The sequence below is a fragment of the Xenia sp. Carnegie-2017 genome, unplaced genomic scaffold, assembly GCF_021976095.1.
Source record: "Xenia sp. Carnegie-2017 unplaced genomic scaffold, XeniaSp_v1 HiC_scaffold_25, whole genome shotgun sequence".
Taxonomy (NCBI): domain Eukaryota; kingdom Metazoa; phylum Cnidaria; class Anthozoa; order Malacalcyonacea; family Xeniidae; genus Xenia; species Xenia sp. Carnegie-2017.
The window spans coordinates 8,765,442-8,785,803 of record NW_025813488.1 but is presented as its reverse complement, the minus strand read 5'-3'; the positions used below and the strand labels follow the sequence as shown (position 1 = coordinate 8,785,803).

General features: G+C 34.0%; 2 long non-coding RNA genes across 2 annotated transcripts; one reads left to right on the top strand and one right to left on the bottom strand.

Annotated features, from left to right (window-relative positions):
* Positions 1-7,950: 7,950 nt before the first annotated feature.
* LOC124453563 lies at positions 7,951-8,459 on the bottom strand. Its single transcript, XR_006951140.1, has 4 exons — positions 8,426-8,459; positions 8,295-8,348; positions 8,199-8,219; positions 7,951-8,048 (listed from the first exon to the last, which is right to left on the bottom strand). It is a non-coding gene; the product is annotated as an uncharacterized LOC124453563 (long non-coding RNA).
* Positions 8,460-18,083: 9,624 nt separating this feature from the next.
* LOC124452851 lies at positions 18,084-18,645 on the top strand. The gene is made up of 2 exons (XR_006950897.1): positions 18,084-18,189; positions 18,270-18,645. It is a non-coding gene; the product is annotated as an uncharacterized LOC124452851 (long non-coding RNA).
* Positions 18,646-20,362: the final 1,717 nt, after the last annotated feature.

Genomic DNA, 20,362 nt, shown 5'->3' with positions numbered 1-20,362 from the left:
TGTAACCAACATGTCTTTAATTATATAATTACATGAATGTTAAAATTGGTTCATGTGTCATGCTTACTGGTTATGATAAATATCTTTTCATATGATCAAAGCTCGTTTAAATGTAAATCTGAAATAATTTAGTTTAGAAATTGTAATGATCATCAGAAAAATTACCTAGTGATCATGAAAAATACTTTGCTGTTTTGCCAAATTTCAAGGTTTATCTGCATACATAGAAAGACATTTTACTTTATAGAAAATGCTTTCATACATCAATAGCCCTTTGGAATTTATAACAAACAATCTGGTATGAGCTGTAGATTAACACACCTTTACATCTCTAAAGGGTCCATGGGACAACATTTCCAGGTTTAATACCATTTCAGTCGAATTGTCAAAATAAAAGCCATGGATCAGAGACTCAAAATCACAGGTTATAGTAAACAGCTTCTCGTGTAATCAATGTTAGTTTTCTCAAATCTTAAACAATATGTAGTATAACTGTCCAATGATTGAATGACCAATGATCATAAACTGAAAAGCCCCAAACATTTGTTTATGATAAAGTAAATAATAGTATGGCGCCTTATGGCCACAGATTTTTTGTCCATTGAAATATATTTGCAGGAATGTAGGATTTCGCTGCTGTATAACGGCCACGATTCCCCAAGCACTAAAGAAATCATAGCTAAAAGTCCTTTGGCAACAACAATTTTAGAAGCATCAATCTGCTTACCATACGCCATATTGACATAAATCGCATCACACACTCGCATAATTGACTTTGATATATTACATTCATGCATACACTTAACTTGTCCTTTACTTACAATTTTGGATGTAAATTTCTGCTGATAAAACTCAAAACAATGTTGGCTTTCTTTTGAACATCAATGACTGAAATGTCGCTCGTGAGATCGTCTTTGCCAAGCTTTTAAAATTTATCCATAAATATTTCACCCTCTTGAAAAAATTCACAGTTTGGACAGCAGCATTCATGTCAATATATGAATTTGTAAAAGATTTCCATAAATTCCATCTGATTGTAGTTTAGTTTCTATCATGCTTATAAAAATTACTATGAAACGATCAAACATTCAATTCAGACAGTGAGCTTGACTATGTTAGTTCAGTTGGCTATCAGTCGAAATCCGTCAAACCAATCACAATAAAGCAAAAATTCAAATGAACCAATTGTAAGATAGCAATTGGACTCCCTTATACGTCCGGCCACCCTTATTATCAGTCGAGACCATTCCAGACTGTCCACTGATCTGGCTATTGACCAATAAAATAAGCGTTTTTGACGTTCATAGACTCCTTTATCCGTCGAACCAGTCAAGTCACCCCGCTTATCAGTCGGTTATTCCAGGTCAATTAAAATTCAACTGATCTGGTTACCAACGAGATATTCATTGGATTAGTCATTAGTTTTCAATAATAAATAATGCGGGATTTTATCACGAAGTAAATGCGATAAGAAAGTAAGAATAATTAATGAATTTTTAATTAATATGAATAGGTAATTTTTGAATTTCAAACATCAGTCGCGCGACGGATTTGACATACTCTAGATCCGCCCCTGGCTAAAATGTCATAAAATAACTTAAATGTTACATCCAAAATATGCGTTTCTCTACCGTCGATCTTCTTTATTTTGATGTGTGTCTGTACTGTGTTTTTCACGCAATGCTGAAGCGTTATTTTCACATGATATGCTGTCGGTATTGTAATTGTTTTTTTTTTCTCACTTGTTGTCGTTCATACAAACAGTATTAGAAATCAGGAGGGAGTGAATATTGAAAAAAATTTTTAAAGTGGAAGTTTTGACCATTGAGTTCTATAATAACTAGAGCGGCTAACTTTACTGGGGCGAGGATGCCAAAAAATGGCAGCCAAAGGACGTATTTCCGCTGAAATGATCGCTTTGCAGAAAAATAATATTCTCGACCTCCCCCTGGTGTCTATAGTAAATAAAAAGAGTTTTTCAAAAACAAACACAATATCACAGAATATGGATATCGTTAGTTCCATATTCTGTGACGATATCTTTTTTGGCATTTCTTTTATAATGCCAACACTTCAATCGTTCAATTGTTGGTTGTCGTAGTTTCCACAAAAAGGAACATATCGCTTCTCACAGGTGAGGTAGTTGTTTGTTTTGTTAGTCCGTCAACGATTACATGCACTTGAAAAGCCATAAAATACATATTAAAGATCGTATTCTTTAAGACTGACTTGAACGCCAAATATACTGATGTTTTCCTGTTTTTGTTTATAAAATTCTGCATACTTTTCTGTCATTTGTTAATGCATGAAATCGTAAATTTACCCATTTATTTGCAAAATAGTTTCTCTAAAGCAAAAAAGACCCTGCACACATTTTGCTCTGTGAGTAAGTATCAAAAAGAAATGATCAGCCCCAACGGTACCCATGATTTGGAGCAGAGCTTGTTATGTTCTATTTGCTGACAACATGCAGGGAAGATCAAGGAGTAAAGATGACTGGAAGATGTTATTGACCAGGCAGAGTCTTAAAAAATGATAATGCTGTAAAGATAATTGATTTATTGTCTGCCCTATCCAGAGTTATTTAATTTAATCATGGTCAAATTCTATGGATGGAGACAATGAATTCACTTAGGAAGCCTTGAATGCTTTGAAGTTAAAGTTCATGATCCAAAGAAAGATGGCAAGAAGGTTGTGTGTGTTTTGATGCTTAATGAAATGTCAATTCACAAACATGTAAAATAGAAGGCCATAAAGTTTGTGTCTATGTAAACATTTGTACTGAGATTGATGATGACTCAATGCAGATGTGAAGCTTCAAACTGTATAAGCCATTGGGTTTTATGTAACTTAATGTTTGAATCATGTCATATCTTTATCAAAATATTTTAGTTGAGTGTTGTTTAAATGTTACTAATATCTAATGCACTATACTGAAGCATTAAAGATTCCGTGATGAAACTTTAAAGTTACTGTACTGTATATTTCTTATATATTTCTAATATTTTTTTAAGAAACAGTGTGAGCTTATTTACCTATTAGAGTACAGAATGGAGATTTATCATATGCATTATTGCTGCTGTTTTAAAGAAAAGTTTTTCACTTTTCAAAGCTTGTCTACAAATTTTTTGCTTCTTATTTCTTATCATGAGATTGATGATATAGAGGTAAAATAATACAATAATATTCTAATTTCTAAAAAGCTTTTAAGCTTCTAGCATAAAAGTACACTATAGGTATGTAATTCATTTGGTTTTATTGCCTTGCTATGACATATCTAGTTGCACTTCATCATTCTTGTATGAACAAAACAGCAGATGTGGATACTCAGAGAACAAAATGCACTACCAACTGCTTATGAAATTTATTATTGAGGTGAAAACTGTGTTAATCATTCAAATTATAGTGCACTTTTATTGCAAATATAGGAAAAACAAAACAAAGTGAAAAAGAAAGGTAGAAGTATTAAAACTACAAATGAATTATAAACACCATTGGAAGCATAAGTGTTTTGATGATTATTTGCATTTTGCCCAATTCATATATCAGTACAACAAAATCAAAATGTGCTACAACTTTACAAGTATTTGATGCACTTGCACTTCAGAACATCACAAAAAGGTTACTTAAAGTAATTTCTATACAATATTGTTTGTTTTCATTTACCAAACCTATGCAGACTTGAGTCTTTTTTGAAATTTCATATTTAACTCAATTACAGAAAATCCGTAAATATCCAGAGATTTAATATGTACTTTTTTAAAGAAACAAGTAAAAATCCTACAATTGTGGCGAAAAAAGCCATTGCCCATTGCATGAAAAGAAGCAAAATAACAATGATAACAAATAAGCTAACTTCTCTCTCGTGAACCGTGGAGATGAACTAAGATATACTTTTTTGTATTGACTAAAGAGTTTAATCTATCAAACAAGTTTGACGCTGGTAAGAAAACGACGCACATCTGCATTCATACATGTGTAGCCGACATATAGGTCTTTCGTCGATAGTTATAAATGCATCCTCGTAGGAGCAAATAACTGACAACCACAGTTGACTCGCTGTTATGAATTTAAGGTTTTTAGCTTGATTTTCATCAAAAAATTGCTTGCCGAATCCCAAATACACACATACATTTTCCTCACTCTTTCCTCAGGAGAGAGTGGGAAATTGGGAAATTTTCGGAAAAGCGGTCAATTTCGGTAAATCTTAGCGGCAAAGGACGAAATCCGCCATTTTTTTGGCATCATCAGATATCTAAGGCCGCGCTTGAGATAGCCGCTCCAGTTATTATAGAACTCAATGGTTTTGACCACCAAAATCCGCCATTACCGCATGTTTTTGACCACGGGGTCCAGGCCCCTTTGTCCCTCCAGGTTTTATAGAGCTCAATGAATCCGCCATTACTAATAGAGCTCAATGAATCCCCAATGAGCTGCATAACAACCATTGAGTTCTATAATAACTGGAGCGGCTATCTCAAGCGCGGCCTTAGATATCTGATGATGCCAAAAAAATGGCGGATTTCGTCCGTTGCCGCTAAGATTTACCGAAATTGACCGCTTTTCCGAAAATTTCACAATTTCCCACTCCCTTCTGAAGAAAGAGTGAGGAAAATGTATGTGTGTATTTGGGATTCGGCTAGCAATTTTTTGTTGAAAATCACGATAAAAACCTACAATTCGTAACAGCGAGTCAACTGTGCTTGCTTTCCAGTCATCGGCTCCTGCGAGGAAAGCTATTAACTATAAACTATGTACGAAAAAACTCTTTGAACGTTTTTAAACATCGTGTCTAATGTACATGTGCACGATGTGGACGATGTGGTCTCTTTTCAAGGTAAGGAGAAAGTCTTAGAGCCATGTCCAGCCGAAAATTTAAAAAAGATAGTAAAAAACAAATTCTGAAGAAACAAGATATCTTGAGATGAAAAAATGTGAATGAAAACAAAACGCGAAGTGAACTGTAAATTTTCGATTTATTTCAAAGTCATCCTCAGACAGAATGATAATCCAAACCATGCATACACATATATATTTACAACAGGGGCGGATCTAGAGTATGTCAAATCCGTCGCGCGACTGATGTTTGAAATTCAAAAATTACCTATTCATATTAATTAAAAATTCATTAATTATTCTTATTTTCTTATCGCATTTACTTCGTGATAAAAATCCCGCATTATTTATTATTGAAAACTAATGACTAATCCAATGAATATCTCGTTGGTAACCAGATCAGTTGAATTTTAATTGACCTGGAATAACCGACTGATAAGCGGGGTGGCTTGACTGGTTCGACGGATAAAGGAGTCTATGAACGTCAAAAACGCTTATTTTATTGGTCAATAGCCAGATCAGTGGACAGTCTGGAATGGTCTTGACTGATAATAAGGGTGGCCGGACGTATAAGGGAGTCCAATTGCTATCTTACAATTGGTTCATTTGAATTTTTGCTTTATTGTGATTGGTTTGACGGATTTCGACTGATAGCCAACTGAACTAACATAGTCAAGCTCACTGTCTGAATTGAATGTTTGATCGTTTTATAGTAATTTTTATAAGCATGATAGAAACTAAACTACAATCAGATGGAATTTATGGAAATCTTTTACAAATTCATATATTGACATGAATGCTGCTGTCCAAAATGTGAATTTTTTCAAGAGGGTGGAAATTTATGGATAAATTTTAAATGCTTGGCAAAGACGATCTCGCGAGCGACATTTCAGTCATTGATGTTCAAAAGCAAGCCAACATTGTTTTGAGTTTTATCAGCAGAAATTTACATCCAAAATCGTAAGTAAAGGACAAGTTAAGTGTATGCATGAATGTAATATATCAAAGTCAATTATGCGAGTGTGTGATGCGATTTATGTCAATATGGCGTATGGTAAGCAGATTGATGCTTCTAAAATTGTTGTTGCCAAAGGACTTTTAGCTATGATTTCTTTAGTGCTTGGGGAATCGTGGCCGTTATACAGCAGCGAAATCCTACATTCCTGCAAATATATTTCAATGGACAAAAAATCTGTAGCCATAAGGCGCCATACTATTATTTACTTTATCATAAACAAATGTTTGGGGTTTTTCAGTTTATGATCATTGATCATTCAATCATTGGACAGTTATACTACATATTGTTTAAGATTTGAGAAAATTAACATTGATTACATGAGAAGCTGTTTACTATAACATGTGATTTTGAGTCTTCTGATCCATGAAGCTTTTTATTTTGACAATTCGACTGAAATGGTATTAAACCTGAGTATTTCACATACATGGAATGTTGTCCCATGTCACATATTGTCCCCTTTTCTAACTGAACACCTCATGTAGAGATGTAAAGGTCTGTCAATCTACGGCTCATACCAGATTGTTTGCCATAAATTCCAAAGGGCTATTGATGTATGAAAAGCATTTTCTATAAAGTAAAAATGCCTTTCTATGTATGCAGATAAACCTTGAAATTTGGCAAAACAGCAAAGTATTTTTCATGATCACTAGGTAAATTTTCTGATGATCATTATAATTTCTAAACTAAATTATTTCTGATTTACATTTAAACAAGCTTTGATCATATGAAAAGATATTTATCATAACCAGTAAGCATGACACATGAACCAATTTTAACATTCATGTAATTATATAATTAAAGACATGTTGGTTACATTCTGTTTGTATTTGCAAATACAATGCTACTAGTGATTGCTATATAGCACACCTTGCATATACTTACAGGAGATAATAGTCTAGTGAAATGCCTAATAAACATTTATGGCATTAAGCTGTCTTAACTGCAAATTTTCACTCTGATAATTTTTCCTTAACCTTTGGCAGAAAAAAATTTTGAGTTTTTTCTCAAAAGGTGAATTTGCTGGCACTGATGTGGAGATGGGTAAAGGGTTACAATAAACTTGCATGGTTTGAAGTCTGAGCTTTTCTATATCTATGAACTGTCACTTGCAGTACCAAATTTCTAACTTAACTAAATTCATTACATAGAGGTTTGAATGGGGGTCTCTAGGGGGGTCTATGCCTGACAACTTGGTAGAAATTTTTAAAGACTATATCTGTTTTTAAATAGCATTATTGTAAAATAAATTTTACGTTCCTAGACATGCTAATGAGCCATATATTTGGCATGATAATGAGCCTAAATATTTGGCAAAACATTCAAGTATTGTTCACTTCATTTTTTTTTTTGAAAAAAACGTAAGCAAAATGTTTTGTTTTTACGCAAAAACGCTGAAAATGGCATTTTCAAGGCTCTGAAATTCAAAATTTCTCAGGGGAGAATGCCTCAGACCCCCCCAGGTGCGTAGCGCCTTCGACGTTTTATGACTGATGTTTGAAAAATCCTAGATCCGCCCCTGATTTACAATGAATGAATTAAGTAACGAAAGTCAAGCAATAGAAATTAAATAGTTTGATATTTACGAAAGCGGAGTTGGAAGAGCTGTCATATTTTAAAAGGATGAATTGAAACAAGAGACCAGACTGGTGGAATGAGTGTATTGTAATTTAAGACAAGAGTTGTAATTCTTTGCTAGCCTTAAGTCCCGTGTTAACAAACCATTTCTTAATATATGTGTATGCATGGTTTGGATTATCATTCTGTCTGTGGATGACTTTGAAATAAATCGAAAATTTACAGTTCACTTCGCGTTTTGTTTTCATTCACATTTTTTCATCTCAAGATATCTTGTTTCTTCAGAATTTGTTTTTTACTTAACTCTTAAAGAGTACTCTATAGTCATATTTAGGTCAATGTGGTAATGTATGTTAGTGCAATCAGACTAAGTTACACAACATATTTGCAATAAGAATTTTCTTTTAATGAAGTTTTGAGAAAAAAACAATATATAATCTTTTTGTATTTCTGATAAAGATAACTAAATGACAAAAATAACAAATATTTAAAATTTATTTTCTCGTAAGGTGTATTGTACAGTTGCTGCAATTGTTCAGCACGTTTTTGACTGGTAGGTTTGCTTCTTTACAGTGCTTGGCAACATGGCCCAATCTTTTGCATATGTAGCAACGTCTTCCTGTTAAATATTTATAAGGAAGTTGTAGTTCATGACACTTTTTATTTATTTGTGTCATTAGCTTATTTCTGTTAACAATAATGCATGCAACTTGAAGTTTTCAACCATCTAATCAAGCTGATGTTTTATCAATAGGTCAATCAAACTTACTTCTTCTCATACGATTAAACTCTATACAAAAAAAAAGTATATAATTGTCAATTACAATGGTCATGAAAGAAATGTTATTTCATTTTTTGTCATTACTTTTCTCGCATTCATTCATTTTGTGGCCTTTGTGGCCACAATTATAGCATCTTCCTTCATTAAAAAAAAAACAATGGCAATTATCAGCCTGGCATCAAAGGCAATTAGTACATGTATACACTATACCACACCTTTAAATGAATTTTTTGCTTTGGCATTGCTTTCTACATAAACAAATCATTTGTTAGGTGCTGTTTGATTTGTTATGTGTATGATTAAATTTCAGGTTAAAAGACTCATGGTGAAAAGACTCATGGTGAAAAGACTCATGGTGAAAGACTCAGGTGAAAAGACTCAGGTTAAAAGATTCAGGTGAAAAGACTCATGGTGAAAGACTCAAGTGAAAAGACCAAAGTATCATGAGAGAGTTGATGGGCATATATCATATATGAACGAGAACAGTATTGTATACAAAGCACTGTTTACCTTCTTTATTTTTTTGGTTTTCAGAATTGGAGCCACCTCAAATAGTAGTAGATTTTTAGCACATTTTGATGCATTGATGTATTGTGTAATAATGCAAAAAACAATCATTAAACAGTATAACCATTTTTGGCTAAATACACACTTGCATTTTCGTTATTTTTCTCTTCAGTTCCCTGACCTGTTTTGAATGCAATTGAACTATTTGAGTGATTTTCAGTTTTCAAAACAAAAACAAATTTTATACACATTTGATACCAGTGTCCATTGCTTTTTCCTCATCTGTATAATCTAGCATCTGGTGTTTTGTATGCAAAAACGATAAAGTGTAAATAGATATTTTGCAAGAAGGGATTTAAACCATGTAAATGAATCACTTTTGTTTACTTCCATGCTGAAAGCTTTTATGAAGCTTTTCAGATCAGAAATTATTAAATTATTGATCTGTACTAACCTCTTTTCATCCATGGACCACAATAGAAAGTTGGCAAATACAATAAAAACAAGAAATAAGCAAAGGAAAATTCAGACAAGTTTTAAAATATTTATAGTATTTAAAAAAAGCGGAAAAAATGCAAATGACAAACGCCAATGCTGTATTCTGATTGGTTAACAAATCAAACTTTTTTTTAACTATGAAGAACTAAATATTGCATTGAATTTTAAAGTTTTTTATAGTTTGTAAGAGATGATTCCCATGATAATATACATGGAAATTTAGCGTGCACAAATCGTAAATTGCTGTATCAGTAACGTTGAAACAGGGGTGTAAATCCTGGAGAGGGGATTGATATGTGGTGGCTCAGCCTCTCCCCTTCAAAAAGTTAGCAGTTTTGTTGAGCAAAGCATGTAATTTTTCGGAAATTAAAACGGCAAATATTAGCGATGACGTTTGGATCAACTCATAACTAAGTAAAAAGCGATTTTGCTGGTATTAACAAACAAAATTACACTACGTTATTGCTGGGCAAATCAAATTCTGCAACGTTTCCCCTCTCCATTCTCGGGACTCAAGTCACACCCCTGCATTCAAGTAACATTCTTCTAAATTTTTTTTCAAGTTATTCGAAGTTTAACCATTGGCTTTTTACAAGTCAAGAAACTATATAAACAATGTGAACTCATTGAACTATAGGGTACAAAAAAATGTTAAAGATAAAATGTTACGCATCACGAACGTTGTTCAAGGACTTCCGCATTCAGATCATCCCGGCAATATTCATAATGTCACCTGTAAGTTAAACACGTGCGTTTAATATTGAGTAGCGTTTATTTTTAAAAGAACGTTAATAATGCATTTATCAATTGACAGACTGGTTTAATTTTGAAAAAAGCACTTACTACAACGCTCGATCTGATTGAAAGTGTTATCAATGTTAGGACCACAAAATAGTTTTCTTATGTCGTCCAATTGGGCTGTTTTGTTGAGTATTTTTTTCTCTATAAAAAATAGTTCAAAATGAATATTGTGCTATTGTTGTTCTATATTGTACTATGTTGTAGAGGAATACTCACATAGAAGACTTGCATTTCGAATTACTTTTCATTCTTTTAATTGTTTAGTTACGTAAACTAGGTTATAATTTCATGTTACATTTTAAGCCTCGAACACAAATGTGCAGGCACCATTAAATTTCTCCTCGAAACACATATTGCTATGTGCCAGGACGCCTACAGCCTCAAAAATGGAATAGTCAAATGAAAATTCCATTTCTAGGCACAGGCAAAGCCTCGAAAACACAATAGTGTCAGGCAACGTTCAATCTACTGATGATTGAACAACACAAGCTTAGACAGCTTTTTACGAATTTTCTGACCATGCAACTTATCGTTTTGCGTTTTGGTCAAGTGATGCATTCTTATTTTCACAAATGCCTCAGCACAACACTTTATCAGTTTATAAGCATGATTATCTGTAACTGTCGACTCTAACACATGCTCATCTAACATGCTAAAACTTTTTCTCTACACACACAGATAATACCGTCGCAGCAATTGCACTCGATATGTTTGCTGCTGCATGTGGCAAGCCACCATGGCAGGAATTTACCATCCTCATTACATTTCTCTGTTTCCTGACACACTTTCAGAAGATCGTCAGTTGGTATTTTTAAACCACCGTTGCTCTTCCATTCCACAAATAGTTCTGGTGCTCTTTCTTTAGATGATGTCAGAGCATCCATACAATCATCACAATGGATCTTCCTTTTCACCATTTTGCGACATACCCAGCAATATACGATATTGCTGCCTCCTTGTAGTCTGAAAGCTGAATGTAGTTTGAGGTGTCGCTGTAATCGTGGTCAGTTTGTTCTGGCCCACGCAGTTCTAGATCGTATCTTCTTGCAGTATTTACATCGGAAATATCTGCCGACATTTGTTCACTCTCACACCGATCTTCTAGTCTACTTAGAATTTCGGTACCATCCTGAGCAACACAATTTCCATGACCTCCTTTAATGTTATGTCGCATCAACAGCTGCTTGTACGCTTCTTTGAACTGTCGAGATGTCGGGTTGTTGTTCCAACCTCCTGACGCTCGCACAGCTGAAAAAAACAATTCTAAATGATCTTGACTTGTCTTATAAGTAAGCAAATATTTAAGGGGAGAATTTTCACTTATAACAAGATCCTCAGCAAGCCCTTGCACTGCTTCAATGCACAACAGAAACCCCAAGAATTCTGTTTTCCTCTTATGGGAAAAAATCGACTTTCCATCAGCACCATTCAGATTTAAGACGTATTGCCTTGCTTCATCCAAGAAGGTTTTTATCAGCTTGTAATTCGCTTTCTTTATTGGTGCTTTGTAATTTTTAGCAATTGGATTCCTGGAATTCAAAACGTCAAACAAGCGATCAAATACTCGAATGAATTTGACTGTTTTATCACACCCTTTAAACTGTGGAAGTTTGAGCTTACCTTCACAGAACTCTAAAGCATCTGCAACACTCGAGCTGAGTGCTTGCACTGCTAAATTTAACTTCATTTTCTGTGGCTTCCAGTTTATGTGAGCTTTCTTTAGTTTGTTGGCAAGTCGCAAGCCTTCTGAGGCTTGCAGTTTTTCTAGCTCAACTAAGTATTGCCATCTTACCAAACCATCTTTTTCATCCTTCAGAGTTCTCAATTCAGAAATTGCTCCTCTGACAAGCTTGATCATATGACAAGGATCTAAAATGCATAAATTTTCAACATTAAATCAGATGGATGTAAAAATATGCTTGGAAATCATTAAGTGAAAGTTTCACTCCAAGCAACTTCATCATTGCAAGATGTGTGGATGGACCATCACACGTTAAACTTCCAACTTTAACACCAACATCATGCAACTGCATCAAACACTCCTTGGTTAAATTTGCTTTTACTTCTGCAGTGAGGCCATCTACCAAGAAGTAACCAACTGGTACTTTCAAGATGAATCTAGAGCAACAGCCATGTATACCAAAACTTCTGTTGCTTCAGGGAGTGAATCATCGTCAATCCCAGTACCAAGGTCAACATAACCACAAACTTTTTGACCATCCCATTCTACGTGTTTGCGGATTGACATTTCATCCAGCATCAATGCACATATGACTTCCTTGCCATCTTTCTTTGATTCTTGAACCTTCACTTTCAAAGCATTCAAGGCATCCTTGGTGAAACCAGGATCACCATCCACGGAATTATACCAAGATCGAATTACTCTTGGATGAGGTAAGGCTAAATTAAACTTCTCACGAACATAATCATAAGCCTTAGGCGAGTAAAATTTCAAAGTTAGTGCAAAAGCTTGCAATTCTGGGGGGTATTGAGCACCTTTTTTACCCTGAGTGTTTGCCACTAAACGACTCAAAATATCTTCAGGAACCCCAGATAGTGAAGCATTAAGAAGTTCAGCTTGATCAGAGCTGATCATTTTATCATCTTTAAGGCAATCAATGATTGACAATAAATCATTTACCTTCTTTTTCACTCTACTTTTTTCCATATTAGACACTTTTAACCTCTTTCTATAAGACTCTGCCCGTTCTATAACATCTTCCAATTGTCTTTTCAGTCTCCTGGGAGACTTAAGACAATACGAGTGATCATGAGTAGAGAAATGACCACTCACCTTTTCAGTGCTCTTCGTACATTCAACATCCTGCACCTGTTGAAATAATGTGGGCACGGCACTATCTTCTAGACACACTTTGTTACCTGATATTCTCTTCATGCTATCGGAAAAATGATCTGAGCAAACTCTGCTCCACTTAGTTAGAACTGTGAGAGGCGACCATTTCTTTATACTATTTACCCATTCCAAAAAAAGTGCAGGGTTTTTTTCTTCGTCAGGAAAACTATTTGAAATAGATTAGTAAATTTATTGTTTCATGCGTTGATTCAACAAATAAATAAACAAATTTGTTGAATTTTTTAAAAAACACACAGGAAAACATCAGTGTATGCAGTATTTAAGACAATGTTTTTTCATAAGGCCTAACAGATTTTGGGGCTTTCAATTGTATAAATGCCGATTCAATCTTTCAGGAACAAACAAAATAAGCGAATAACTCACCTGTGAAAAGCGATGTGCTTCGCGTTGTCAATATTACGACATTCTACAATTGAACATCGATTAGGCATTTTTGAAAAAAATATTGTTTTGGCCTTGAAAAATATTGTCTATTTATCATACAGCTTGCAATTGCATTTGAAATTTTCAACTGAAGGTGGGAAAATTAATAACATCAATCCGGGGGAGGTCGAGAATATTATTTTTTTGCAAAGCGATCATTTCAGCGGAAATACGTCCGTTGGCCGCCATTTTTTGGCATCCTCGCCCCAGTAAAGTTAGCCCCTCCAGTTATTATAGAACTCAATGATAACAACTGGAAGGCTAACTTGGACGCCATCTTTGAAGCCTGCATGAGCGCCGCCATTGAAGGTACCGAGGCGAAATACATCACTTCGAAATTGCCAGGTTTTTTGCAAAAAACAGTGGTCTTCAAGCCAGCTTAATGTCTAAAAATCTTAAACAATGTTTGGACTTTAATATAAAACAAGTTTGAACGACATTTGTACATGTTTAAGCTTCTTTTTAGAAGGATGAAAAGCGAACTTTGTTTTGGCACGTGAAAACATGCCTTATAACTTGAATACAAAACTGACACCCCTCGTTTTTTTTCATTAAAAGGATGTAAAATGCACTTGTCTAGCCTTATAATATTGTTTCAATCTGTGAAAATGAAGCTGTCAGGGCAAAAACGCTGTTTTTCGATAATTTTTGTGTTTCCGAGCAAAATTAGCTCGCCCCAGTCCTTTTTGAAAGTTCAGAGCATAAACAAAAAGAAAAACACTTTGCAAAATGTTTCAAAAAGTTAGCAAAAAAATATTTTGAGTTAGTTTTAAAAAAAACTGTTATGCCATATTATTGTGTTATTATTAATTGCACCATTAAAGAGTCAAAAGGGTCAATACTCACTTAAAAAAAAGACAAAAACACAATTGACACTCCATATTCATAACTTTTGAAACACTTAAGTAAAAATTGTACTGTAATACAAGTATGAAAACGATTATTAGTCTAATATTATAGAATCATATATTTTCACAAATATGACCAAACATTTTAAACACACATCCTAAAATTTAATATATTACATATACATTTATCATCATCTGTATTACAAAAAAAACTAATTTTACAATCAATATGATAGACTATAAAATTTTGATACAGGATATAGCTTTGCTTGCTTTATAATCATTTTAAAACTCTGTTTCAAACCACTGAGGATGAGGGTTGCTTTTTAGCATTTATGTAGAGCAGGTTATATTAGCAATACTTGTCATGTTGTACACTTGGCTATTTATTTATAAGCATGAACTTGCTAATAAAATGCTCAATACACAAATATGGATGCATGTCAAATCTTCCACCAGTTCTTAAGAAGTGGGAGAAGTAAATGACAAAAACCAACAATCACCCCACAGCTCAAAATTTCAAATCATCACTATCACACATTACAAAAAGAGCATGTGAAATTCTTACAAAGCAAGTCTAACTTTAAAAGCAATAAAATTGTTATGAAACATGTTATGTTAAGTGGATTGTGTGTATTTTGCACAGCATTAAAAGATACAGACTACCTGTTATCAGTTTTATCTTAAATTTTTGGTCTTTCGACGACAAATGAGAAATTCATATTTCGAAGCAAGTTCTCCCTTTTATGTTTTATACAATACAGCGTTACGTATACAAAACATGTCTTGGAACGTCCACAATGCATCTTAACACATTAATAACCAAATTTTGGTAACGGTTTTGAAAAAAATAAAGCATTTAGGCTAGCATTCTATTTCCAAGTTAGCAGTTTTTGCAATACAATCCGTCACGCAAACAAACAGTCCACGCGAGATGCACGCGAAGCGGCAAATCAGCTTCTAAGTGGCTTCAAACAAGTCTAGGTTTGTTTATAATGAGTTAGCCTCAGTGAGTTCTATAATAACTGGAGGAGAAACGTCAACAAAATTAGTATAAATTATTAGCGCGCGGCCGCGTGGTCAAAAACATTGCGGATTTTGGTGGTCAAAGTCAGCGGAGAGACGCGGGCTCATGAAATAAAATTTTTGTCGCCCACCCTGATTTCACCACCACAATTGCGAGTATAGAAAATATCAAAACTATTTATTTTCCTAATATAAACACTTTTTTAAAATTTATTTATTAAATTGCCAACTTCTGTGGTTTGCGGATGCTGAAATATCGACAGAAAAGGAAACATTTCATGACTCCGGTAAGTAGCACAGTATTAGTTTTACTATTTTGTTTTTAACACGATACTTGAAGAGTGTTTCTACTACTAAGTTTTAATTTAAAGTTATTTTGGTCCAGTCTTGTTTGTTCTTCACTTAATCGCTCGCCAGACGTGGCGAAGCTGTCAATTTTTATCGAGTTTTTCATCCATCTTGTATCATGATCAAGGCATCAGGCTAAACTCTCCTGATTTGGATTGAGTTTACCTCCCAAAAATGGGGCATAATTTGTTCATGTTTTTTTTGAAAAGATGAAGGGAAAGTTTACAACAGAGTTGTGTTGAAATTGAATGCAGTGCCATGCAAAATTAATGAGAACTATGGTATATGTTGTATAATAAAAATAACTATTAAACTGTTTGACTGACTGTATAGTGTAGACAATTATAATGGATTGGAAAGTTGGATTTATGCAAACAATTTTAAAGTACTACTTAGCGTTTCTGTAAATGAAATATTTATTGTTATAGTAAACAGGTTACTACTTCAAAACCAAGATAAAAGTAGTGTGTTGAACAATGTGCTAAGATTTGTTTCTACCTTGAAATTTTTGTTCAACAGTAGCTTATGATTATATCATTAATATGCATGAAAAATTAAACATATTATTGTCTCATCTCACCAAATCCATACTTGGTATGATTCCAGGTGATCCACAAATTCACATTGGATACATTGGTTACAATAAAGTTGAATGTAAAAGAAGCAAAAAGAGATGGCAAAGAAATTCTTTGTGTCTTATGAAGAACTAGTAGAAATCAATAAAGAATTCTTTAAACAAATTGTAAACAAATTTAAATTTGCTCATGGTCAAGCAACCTAGTCAAAGAAGCAAAGTCTGTCTTCAACATGTGACCTTTCCAATTATGTTTAGTTTCTTTGTACAGAATACTACTTTCGAGAAACTTGATTTGTAAGTCTTTCGTTAATATTTTTTTTACCAAGAGATAAAAGGAACTAATTCAAAGGCTTGATGTAAAATACAAAGATTTAACAAGTTGTTTATCATTTAATTCCCAAATGTTAGTTTGTACATATAAAAATTAGTATTGGTAGCTCTAAGTTGTTTAAGCAAAACAGAAGTGTAGTAGTGCTCGAAGGGGTTAGGATTTTTGAAAAATTATATCTTGTTCATGACATATATTACACAATTCCAAAAAACTGTAAGTAATGCACAATAATATCTATAGAACTTGATAAATTTCTTCGCCTACACTGTCAAATCACTATTTTGCCTTCCTGCAGCAATAGACAGTGTTTTGGTCAGAGAAACCAATGCACTTTAGTTTCCAAGTTTGTAATTTCAATGGAAAATTAATGTTCTGTTCAGTAATAGATCCAAGATTCTGCCAAGCTGTTTACAAAATACAAATTATCAAGCAACAGTATCATGGTGTTTTGAATTTTTTTCTTTTTTGTAGCTCTTCTAGTTCAACATACTTTCTTTATGAGTTTTCAGTAGATTTATCAGGTAATAACAATACACTTATGATACTTATCCATGGTAAATTTTCAGTTGACTTATGTCGTAGGACTGAAGCAAACATTTTCTCGCTTCCTTAGGAGCATTTTAACACAGATTTATCCATTTGAGCAAGAAAAATAGTTGCACCAAACTGTTTACAAACAGTCAAACACACAGAAGCATGAAATAATGTATAAGTTTGACGAGATTGACAGGTCTACTAATGCCGTTTGATTTTCACTTTTAAAAGGTTAAAATGTCATAAAATAACTTAAATGTTACAGCCAAAATATGCGTTTCTCTACCGTCGATTTTCTTTATTTTCATGTGTGTGTACTGTGTTTTCACGCAATGCTGAAGCATTATTTTCACATGATGCTGTCGGTATCGTAATTGTTTTTTTTTTCACTTGTTATCGTTCATATAAACAGTATTGGAAATCAGGAGGGAGTGAATATTGAAAAACATTTTCAAAGTGGAAGTTTTGACCACCAAAATCCGCCATTACCGCCATGTTTTTGACCACGGGGTCCAGGCCCCTTTGCCCCTCCAGGTTTTATAGAGCTCAATGGTTAGCCTTCCAGTTGTTGTAGAGTTCATTGTTACCGCCATGTTTTTGACCACGGGGTCCAGGCATTGAGCTCTATAAGACCTGGAGGGCAAAGGGGCCTGAACCCATAGATATAGTAGGTCTAGATCGCTGACGAGTGTGACGTCATATAAGACTTATTAAGACGGCAGCGTGACATTCATGATAAATCCAAGATGGCGCGGGAACCGGGCAAAAAACTTTGGACTAGTATGAGGCAATTGTTGTTTTTTGCAGTTTACTTCGTTTCAGTGTTTTCAAACTCCTCCAATCAAGTTTTATTGGAAACAAAGCGTTATTAAAAATGTTTTGAAGCCATATTAGACAATTATTATTGGAATACAGGCGAAAATATCGCTTGCGAAGTGTTGTGTAAATTGGTCGTTTGGTTGTCTCGAGGCGTTTGTCTACCAAACTAAACGGATTTCGTCTGCTTTAGTTCCCATAATTGTTCGTCCACATTGAAATACATGATATTGAATACATACAAAAAGATGCGAAAATTAATCTTCATCGAAGGGCTTCATCTGCTGCTTTTACTACTTTTTCCAATGAGGAGGATGGACTTGTAAGCTTGCCATAGGTCTTGAAAGATGTTAAGCTTGACTTTAATGAACCTTCATGACAGTATGAGTGGTCAGGTATGAGAGGTTGGTCATCATTCTCTATGGTTAAGGCAGTTGCACATTCAGCACACTTGATGCAACTTGTAATTTTCTAGGCTATGTATCCACTGATATAGGTCTGTACATCATCATGCCAAAGAGTGGAACTGTTTAATAATGCTGCAACTCTCCTATCAACATTTTGTGTCTCTTCAGCTAGCTTGCTTTCACTTACAACAGAGCAGTTGGCAGTTGCTGGGACTGTCATGTATTGAACAAAGAAATATCAGTAGTTTACTTATCCTTGTACGTAAGTGTCATAAAATGAACCAACTGAGCAGTATGATACAATTTTTGTCAGAAGTCATTAGTTGCATGTTAATAATGTGATGCAATTTAGACATTTGCAGTTATAAAATTGTATTGCCATTGGAAACAACTGGTATCATAGATGGTGTTGTAGCTATAGCATAATAAAAACATATACTATAACTAAGTATGATAAGCATAAAAGTCACATATGTTTTATTCACAGCTATATCTTATAATAATCTCAGTCATAGCCAGCATTTTTATTTGCTCATGCTATCTCAATCTTGCTGTGTTCACTCACTGTAAAAACAATAGATTTCTAATGAAATGAGCAATGATGCAGTGAAATTTACATAGCAAGTGTAAAACATTCATTCTGGATATGCCACCGATGACATCCATATCAAATATTTCATAAGATAATATATAAATTTAATGAACACCTTAGCTCTGGTAAAAAAATACTTTATACAGAGCTTTATAACTCTCTCTCAAAAAATAGTATTGTAACAGTATCTTGGGTTATGTGTTTGAATGTAATTATGTCAGATTTTGAAATAACCACTGTTAATATAACAAGCTTCTGAACATAAGTTCCTTCTCTTTCGTTGAACCACTTAGCTGTAAGATCTCATCAGTATAGCCAATGCTCCTGGATACAATTACTTGAGATGAGGTAAGTTTCCTTCAGTTAAGTTTACTAACTTTAATAGCTTCACTAAGATCTTGTCAGTAGATAATAGTGCTGCAGTGTTATGTATCTCCTTGCTCCTCTTTTCATTCATTCAAAGTCGGATGGCCTTTCTAAACCGTGTTTGAATCTCACATATCAGTACGAGTACAATGGGAGTGCTGTCTCGAATAAGTCGCTTTTTTGTCAGAAATATTCAGATTGATTCCCCAATCTTTCTGTAAATTGTCAATATGACATATTCCGATGCGCAACAAATCAGTATGGGAGTTAAAGCTGAAAAAATCTGTTTCTCTTAGTGGACAAACGACTTGAGACAACATAACGACCAATTTACACAATATTTCGAAAGCGATATTTTCACCCGTATTTCAATTATAACTGTCCAATATGGTTTCAAAACACTTGAAATAAAGATTTGTTTCCAATAAAACTTCATCGGAAGAGTTTGAAAACAATGAGAAGAAGTAAATTGCGAAAAACATCAATTGCCCTATAGTGACTCTATGTTTTTTGCCCGGTTCCCACGCCATCTTGGATTTATCATGGATGTCACGCAATATGGCGGCTCGTCAGTAATCTAGACCTACTATATCTATGCCTGAACCCCGTGGTCAAAAACATGGCGGTAATGGCGGATTTTGGTTGTCAAAACTTCCACTTTGAGAAAAATTTTTAACATTCGCTCCCTCCCGAATCTGGAACTGTATTACTGCTTATATCAATGACAACCAGCGAAAACAACCACGATACCGTAAGCATAAAATATTGAAAATAATGCTTCAGGTTTTTGTGAAATAGACACACACATTTAAATGAGGTAAATCTACTGTAAAATAACGTATGTTTTGTCAAGTAATGCTTTAGCTATGTTAGAAATAAATATCAAACGGCATTCTTTACACTGTCAATGTGTCGTTAAGCTTTAATGCATAATCCCATGCGCAATACTTGTGTTTTTGACTATTTTTTAACAGCTTCGTGCAACTGTCTTTGTTGAATAGATGGGTAAATATTAGTTAAAATGTCCAAAAAGGAGTTAGAAAAAGTTAGCTTACCCCTACGACTTAAGTCGACTGGAAATATATTATAGGTAGGTATGTATTTTTTTTTTGAGTTTTTTTTGGTAGGATTGATTCTGGGTGTCTTATAAGGTATTATGATATTCTGATAAATCTACTGAGAGCTTATGAAGAAAATATCTCG